Source organism: Akebia trifoliata, chromosome 7 (genome assembly GCF_017979445.1).
Source record: "Akebia trifoliata isolate Shusen 1 chromosome 7, ASM1797944v1, whole genome shotgun sequence".
Classification (NCBI taxonomy): domain Eukaryota; kingdom Viridiplantae; phylum Streptophyta; class Magnoliopsida; order Ranunculales; family Lardizabalaceae; genus Akebia; species Akebia trifoliata.
In genome coordinates this window covers 20,696,188-20,704,944 of record NC_141381.1, presented here as the reverse complement: position 1 = coordinate 20,704,944, position 8,757 = coordinate 20,696,188, and the positions used below count along the sequence as shown (strand labels likewise).

General features: G+C 35.6%; 2 long non-coding RNA genes across 2 annotated transcripts; both read left to right on the top strand.

Annotated features, from left to right (window-relative positions):
* Positions 1-355: 355 nt before the first annotated feature.
* LOC147398368 (uncharacterized) lies at positions 356-3,775 on the top strand. Its single transcript, XR_015179847.1, has 3 exons — positions 356-2,325; positions 2,452-2,604; positions 2,900-3,775. It is a non-coding gene; the product is annotated as an uncharacterized LOC147398368 (long non-coding RNA).
* A 1,873-nt stretch (positions 3,776-5,648) lies between these two features.
* LOC147398367 (uncharacterized) lies at positions 5,649-8,517 on the top strand. The gene is made up of 3 exons (XR_015180161.1): positions 5,649-7,648; positions 7,833-7,927; positions 8,223-8,517. It is a non-coding gene; the product is annotated as an uncharacterized LOC147398367 (long non-coding RNA).
* Positions 8,518-8,757: the final 240 nt, after the last annotated feature.

Below are 8,757 nucleotides of genomic sequence, written 5' to 3'. Positions count from 1 at the left end.
ATCATCCTTGCTAAAAATCAGCTCATTATGAAACTTCTAGACCGTCCAATTTTTGTTGAAAAATTATAGACCGTCCAATTTTTGTAAATCAATTTTGATGGGGTTACAAGTTTTGGAATGGGATGATTTTTTGCCAGGATGATTCCCTCATCACAGAGATCATCCTCACAAAAAATCAGCTCATTCCAAACATTTTTGCCCATATAAGACAAACACGTTGTCTATATGTGTGTCGCAATGTGTGTTGCAGGAACCCGACCCATATATATATATATATATATATATATATATATATATATATATATATATAAATATATATATATATGGAGCGGTTCGGCGGCCCCAAAGTCTTCCAAGTTTAGTGCCTAGGTTTTTACACCGTTAGATTATAACGCATCCGACGGTTCAGTGCTAATGTTACGCTTTTATTATAAAATGTATGGTATTTATAATCGGCTCCCTCAAATCTTATATTATTTTCTTTTAACTCCCTCTCTCTTATCAAATCACTTCTCTATCTCTTCGATCCATCTTCTTCGTTCAAACAGAACGAACGTCTGTAACCCTTTCTCTTTGAAGAACTCTCAACCAACGAAACATCCTCTCTCTCAGTCAAGCAAGTTTTAGATCGAACGCATCTCGTCGTCCTCAGCCCTCTCTCGCCGTCGCCGTCAGTCCATCTTTCTTCGCGCTCTTACTCTCTCTCTCAGCCCTCTCTCTCAAGCTTTAGATCCTCCACTCCCGAAGCTTCTCGTCGTCTTCGGACCTCTCTCAGCCCTCTCTCGCCGTCGCCGGCTGTCGCCATCAATCCGACTCTGACTCAGATTATAAGTGGGTTTTTTTATAATTGGGGATGTTAATGTGTTATTGTTAGTGGGTTTTGTTCAATTTTGATTAGTATAAGCTTGCATTTGAGTTCTTATGATTGTTTTAGGGGGGGTGAAATCTGGAATAATTGGAAGGTAGTCTTCTGATTTTTTCGTAAGTGGGTTTGTTATAATTGGGCTTATTATTGTGTTTCTATTAATGGGTTTTGTCCAATTTTGATTAATATAAGCTTGAGTTTGGGTTCTTATGGTTTGCTTGAAGGGATATGGAATCTGGATTGATTCTAAGGTAGATTTCTGGTTTTTCTGTAACTGGGTTCGTTATAATTGAGGATATTACTGAGTTTCTGTTAATGGATTTTGTCCAATTTTGACTAATACAAGCTTGAGTTTGGGTTCTTATGGTTTTATTTTAAGGTGGATGGAATCTGGATTGATTTTAAGGTTGTTTTCTGATGTTTCTGTTAGTGAGCTGGTTATAATTGGGGATATTAATGAGTTTTTGTTAACGGGTTTTGTCCAATTTCGACTAATGCATGCTTGAGTTTTGGTTCTTCTGGGTTTATAATTGTTTGATTCTCTTGCAATGAATTACCTTCTTATATATAGTAGGCATTAAATGTGGGATAAATGATTGTTTCTGCCATGGCTGAATTATTTGTCTGCTATTTCTAGTGATGTCTGATAGCCATGTGCACATCTATGTGTTAAACATCGTATTTAAGTGTTAATATAGGCTTCAAAAACAAGTTAGAGTAACTTATTGTTGCATACCATCGCATATTGAAAACCAGAGTATCAGTAGGGCTTTATAAAATTACTTGCAATACATATTTTTGAGCTTATTGATACCATGATATGGATAATCCTTAAAAAATAGGAATGCTATTTGTTTTTGGTTATTTTTGGTCTTCCAAAAGCTGTAATTTGGTGGTGGTTTTGGTATATTGTTCATGTAGTGATGTTCTCGTTGGAGAACTTATTATGGCTATACAACGATTGTATTCAACTGATGATGGTGTACATATTCATCTGATTGAAACAATAAATCCCTGTAGAGCCATGTAATCATGGATTCAAATGCATATTTATCTTATTATAGGAAGGGTGCATACTCATTTATGTAGGCATATATGGTTTGTTAGTGCAGCTAGAAGGTGGGGAAGAGTTGTATAGTTAGCATTTCAATGTGAAATCATTCTTTCTTCATGTAACCACCTTATTTTCTTACTTCAAACTCTCTGGTAATATCATAACCATTGATTGCACTACCATCATCTGTTGAGAATTGAGGTTTAATCCTAGTTTTGATTTCTAATGAAGGCCTAGAAAGGTATGCTACTATATATACCTTTAATTATGGCTTGCATTGCTATTAGCATTGGAAGGTATGTTTTATAATTTTTAAGTGCCTACCGCTGATTCAAGCAAATATTGGATTGCATGTTCTTGTGAGGAGTTTTTCAAGACTGGTCTAGAACCTGAAAATGTTGAGAAGGTCTGTTTTTCTTGTTAAAATAACTCGTTTTATACTTTTTGAACATGAATTATGGCTGAATGTAGGAAGTGGAGTTTGGTTGGAAATTTGTGTTTCTTATGTACTTTAGTTTTTTGGCTTTCTTAGTTGAGAGGGCACCCTTGATAGGTTAGTAACAAATTACAGACAAATGAATTGTGATCAGGAGTTCTTGAGGTTGTGGTTTAAAAATCATTGCAATCCATATGAAGATGAGGTGACTCTTTAATCCTTGTACCATCTCAAGAAAAAGCTATTAAGGTATGCAGTGATATTGTTCTCATCTTTTGTAGTTCTTATTGGTTGTTTCTATTGTCTTTGACTTAGACTATTCTTTTCCTCATCCATCTCATATGTTTTTCATAATGTAATCTTTTTTTAAAGCTGACCCCAAAATTGGGGATAAGGCTCTGATGGTGATGAATTTTGTTAAAAGGGATATTGTTCTCATCTTTCCTTGTTTTATGGATTGGCCAAATATTGTGAAGCGTCCATTTTTTGTATCTATGCTTAAGTGAAGATTTAGACTCATATTCCATATATTGTGTTTATACAGATTGTGTTATATACTGGATTGGCCAAAGACTGTTTGCTATATATTGTGTTTCACTTAAGGCACCTCTCAGCGTGCTCTTCATAGTTGCGGTATGCTCAGTGTATTACGAACAGAAGGTGAAATTGGAGGAAGGTTTAATGATGGAGACATCCCTTTTTTGTATTAAGTGTGCTTCTTGGGTACATTGTTGTTTATTGTACTACAACAAAGATTTGTTACTTAATCAATCTTGTTTATTGTACTACAACAAAGATTTGTTACTTTTTTGTAAAGAGTAAGGTCTTTACTCCTGTTACTTAATCAATCAATCCTTTTTTTATAGCTTTTTATTTTTTTCATTTTAGTTTGGTTCTTTGAGTGTTTTTGTTCTTTGTTAGCTGAGAATTGATTTGTCTGGCTTGGGAAATTTTGATTTGCTGCTGTTGCCACCTTTCAACAAATTTGTCCAGTTGTACACAACAAGGTAACATCCAAAAGCTTGTGTTGCTTCCCCGGCAAGCCTAGAACAAAGACCACACAATTTAATATTCCTTTATTTTTCATTGTCATAAAACCAGAATTGTAGATATTGGATCCAGATGGGTGTCCAATCAATTAAGTACCCATTAACATCCCTAGTTAAAGATGGTTAAGAGATCAAAATCAACATAATAAAGTGATATTAACCATCCGATCTATGTTATTTTGTACAAAGCAATACCATTGATTGATCAAACAAAAGGTAAATAATTGCAGAAGAATGAAACCATTTCCTTCATTGGATAACCCGTAGTATTCCATTACAAATTTCTTTCACAAATGGGAAAAATGTTACAATATGAAAAATAGAGAGCCCAGATGCACACAATTAACACCTATAATAGAAACTGATCACGTTGTCTGTACATTGTTCCTAGTAATATCCCTCATGCATGTTGGGGACACATACTAAGGGCCTTGGTAAGCTCAAGCTCATCCCTTAACATCTCGATGACATATCTTGCCCCCCATATTCTCCATTCGATGTTAGGCCATAGATCACAGGCCTTCCAATCTGCGATAAAAATGAACATTTAAAAAAAATTGATAAAAAAGCAAAGAATATGGGGGCTAGTTACAACTGTAGATAGAATCCAAACCCAAAATGATGATCATCCAACAAAGATTTCCAAATATTTCTTTTATTTCATCTTTTTTTTTTTCATAGATTTTTTATAAAAGTATTCCCTTCATTTTGATCAAATCCAACCGTTGAAAACGGTTTTTACAAGACAATCATCCCAACATTTCTTCAAAATCCCTCCCCATCTCCGTCATAAAATAGTTCAATTTCTAACTCTCAAGGATGCTCTCACTTCCAACATAAAACTGAACTCAGCACACTCATACATGTGTGATGGCATACTACAGGTTGCACACGTCGATTGGTCATCAGCTTCATCGTGCGGACACCAAGATCTCTTAATATCTGCAATAAGAAGGGAAATGAATTCGAATAACTAAATTAATTCGATCAAAAATCAAAATAACAGTCAATAACATTACTGGATCATAGACACAAGAAATTTAGGAACCATAATTTAATAGGCAATTGAGAATGACCACAACATGCCTAATGTTAAAAAGAGTTTATTTTCCAAAGAGTTAAGGTTCAAAAGCAGCACAATATGACTACCTAAGAGCAGAGCATAACCTCTAGAACAATTAACTAGTTTCACAACTTCTATGGTGTACCCACCATTGTTAATCAGGAAAATTATGCTATTCTGCCCATTTTGCAACATCGTCGATACGTCTTGTGCTGTGACCTGCCCCTTCAAATATTACAGATTCCATCCACCTTAAAATAAAACCATAAGAACCCAAACTCAAGCTTGTATTAGTCAAAATTGGACAAAACCCATTAACAGAAACTCATTAATATCCTCAATTATAACGAACCCAGTTACAGAAAAACCAAAAATCTACCTTAGAATCAATCCAGATTCCATATCCCTTCAAGCAAACCATAAGAACCCAAACTCAAGCTTATATTAATCAAAATTGGACAAAACCCATTAATAGAAACACAACAATAAGCCCAATTATAACAAACCCACTTACGGAAAAATCAGAAGACTACCTTCCAATTATTCCAGATTTCACCCCCCTTAAAGCAATCGTAAGTACTCAAATTCAAGCTTATACTAATTAAAATTGGACAAAACCCACTAACAGTAACACATTAACATCCCCAATTATAAAAGACCTACTTATAATCTGAGTCAGAGTCGGATTGACGGCGACAGCCGGCGACGGTGAGAGAGGGCTGAGAGAGGTCCGAAGACGACGAGAAGCTTCGGGAGTGGAGGATTTAAAACTTGAGAGAGAGGGCTGAGAGAGAGAGTAAGAGCGCGAAGAAAGATGGATTGACGGCGACGGCGAGAGAGGGCTGAGGACGACGAGATGCGTTCGATCTAAAACTTGCTTGACTGAGAGAGAGAGAGTATGTTTCGTTGGTTGAGAGATCTTCGAAGAGAAAGGGTTACAGAAGTTCGTTCTGTTTGAACGAAGAAGATGGATCGAAGAGATAGAGAAGTGATTTGATAAGAGAGAGGGAGTTAAAAGAAAATAATATAAGATTTGAGGGAGTCGATTATAAATACCATACATTTTATAATAAAAACGTAACATTAGCGCTGAACCGTCGGATGCGTTATAATCTAACGGCGCAAAAACCTAGGCACGAAACTTGGAAGACTTTGGGGCCGCTGAACCGCTGCCATATATATATATATATATATATGGGAGCGGTTCAGCGGCCCCAAAGTCTTCCAAGTCTCGTGCCTAGGTTTTTGCGCCGTTAGATTATAACGCATCCGACGGTTCAGCGCTAATGTTACGCTTTTATTATAAAACGTATGGTATTTATAATCGGCTCCCTCAAATATTATATTATTTTCTTTTCACTCCCTCTCTCTTATCAAATCACTTCTCTATCTCTTCGATCCATCTTCTTCGTTCAAACAGAACGAACGTCTGTAACCCTTTCTCTTCGAAGATCTGTCAACCAACGAACCATCCTCTCTCTCTCAAGCAAGTTTTAGATTGAACGCATCTCGTCGTCCTCAGCCCTCTCTCGCCGTCGCCGTCAGTCCATTCGCGCTCTTTCTCTCTCAGCCCTCTCTCTCAAGTTTTAGATCCTCCACTCCCGAAGCTTCTCGTCGTCTTCGGACCTCTCTCAGCCCTCTCTCGTCGTCGTTGGCTGTCGCCGTCAATCCGACTCTGACTCAGATTATAAGTGGGTTTTTTATAATTGGGGATGTTAATGTGTTACTGTTAGTGGGTTTTGTCCAATTTTGATTAGTATAAGCTTGAATTTGAGTTCTTATGATTGTTTAAGGGGGGGTGAAATCTGGATTAATTGGAAGGTAGTCTTCTGATTTTTCCGTAAGTGGGTTTGTTATAATTGGGCTTATTATTGTGTTTCTATTAATGGGTTTGTCCAATTTTCATTAATATAAGCTTGATTTTGGGTTCTTATGGTTTGCTTGAAGTGGTATGGAATCTGGATTGATTCTAAGGTAGATTTCTGGTTTTTCTGTAACTGGGTTCATTATAATTGAGGATATTAATGAGTTTCTGTTAATGGGTTTTGTCCAATTTTGACTAATACAAGCTTGAGTTTGGGTTCTTATGGTTTTATTTGAAGGTGGAAGGAATCTGGATTGATTTTAAGGTTGTTTTCTGATGTTTCTGTTAGTGAGGTGGTTATAATTGGGGATATTAATGAGTTTCTGTTAACGGGTTTTGTCCAATTTCGACTAATACATGCTTGAGTTTTTGTTCTTCTGGGTTTATAATTGTTTGATTATCTTGTAATGAATTACCTTCTTATATATATTGGGCATTAAATGTGGGATAAATGATTGTTTCTGCTATGGCTGAATTATTTGTTTGCTATTTCTAGTGATGTCTGATGGCCATGTGCGCATCTATGTGTTAAACATCGTATTTAAGTGTTAATATAGGCTTCAAAAACAAGTTAGAGTAACTTATTGTTGCATACCATCGCATATTGAAAACCAGAGTATCAGTAGGGCTTTTTATAGTTACTTGCAATACATATTTTTGAGCTTACTGATACCATGATACAGATAATCCTATAGAATAGGAATGCTGTTTGTTTTTTGTTATTTTTGGTCTTTCAAAAGCTGTAATTTGGTGGTGGTTTTGGTATATGGTTCATGTAGTGATGTTCTCGTTGGAGAACTTATTATGGCTATACAACGATTGTATTCAACTGATGATGGTGTACATATTCATCTGATTGAAACAATAAATCCCTGTAGAGCCATGTAATCATGGATTCAAATACATATTTATCTTATTATAGGAAGGGTGCATACTCATTTATGTAGGCATATATGGTTTGTTAGTGCAGCTAGAAGGTGGGGAAGAGTTGTATAGTTAGCATTTCAATGTGAAATCATCTTTCTTCATGTAACCACCTTATTTTCTTACTTCAAACTCTCTGGTAATATCATAACCATTGTTTGCACTACCATCATCAGTTGAGAATTGAGGTTTAATCCTAGTTTTAATTTCTAATGAAGGCATAGAAAGGAATGCTACTATATATACCTTTAATTATGGCTTGCATAACTATTGGCATTGGAAGGTGTGTTTTATAATTTTTAAGTGCCTACCGCTGATTCAAGCAAATATTGGATTGCATGTTCTTGTGAGGAGCTTTTCAAGACTGGTCTGGAATCTGAAAATGTTGAGAAGGTCTGTTTTTCTTGTTGAAATAACTCGTTTTATACTTTTTGAACATGAATTATGGCTGAATGTAGGAAATGTAGTTTGGTTGGAAGTTTGTGTTTCTTATGTACTTTAGTTTTTTGGCTTTCTTAGTTGAGAGGGCACCCTTGATGGGTTAGTAACAAATTACAGACAAATGAATTGTGACCAGGGGTTCTTGAGGTTGTGGTTTAAAGATCATTGCAATCCATATGAAGACGAGGTGACTCTTTAATCGTTGTACCATCTCAAGAAAAAGCTATTAAGGTAGGCAGTGATAATGTTCTCATCTTTTGTAGTTCTTATTGCTTGTTTCTATTGTCTTTGACTTAGACTATTCTTTTCCTCATCCATCTCATTTGTCTTTCATGATGTAATCTTTTTTTAAAGCTGACCCCAAAATTTGGGATAAGGCTCTGATGATGATGAATTTTGTTAAAAGGGATATTGTTCTCATCTTTCCTTGTTTTATGGATTAGCCAAATATTATGAAGCGTACAGTTTTTGTATCTATGCTTAAGTGAAGATTTAGACTCATATTCCATATATTATGTTTATACAGATTGTGTTATATACTGGATTGGCCAAAGACTGTTTGCTATATATTGTGTTTCACTCAAGGCACCTCTCAGCGCACTCTTCATAGTTGCGGTATGCTCAGTGTATCACGAACAGAAGGTGAAATTGGAGGAAGGTTTAATGATGGAGACAGCCCTTTTTTTGTATTAAGTGTGTTTCTTGGGTACAATGTTGTTTATTGTACTACAACAAAGATTTGTTACTTAATCAATCTTGTTTATTGTACTACAACAAAGATTTGTTACTTTTTTGTAAAGAGTAAGGTCTTTACTCCTGTTACTTAATCAATCAATCCTTTTTTTATAGCTTTTTATTTTTTCATTTTAGTTCGGTTCTTTGAGTGTTTCTGTTCTTTGAGAATTGATTTGTCTGACTTGGGAAATTTTGATTTGCTGTTGTTGCCACCTTTCAACAAATTTGTCCAGTTGTACACAACAAGGTAACATCCAAAAGCTTGTGTTGCTTCCCCGGCAAGCCTAGAACAAACACCACACAATTTAATATTCCTTTATTTTTCA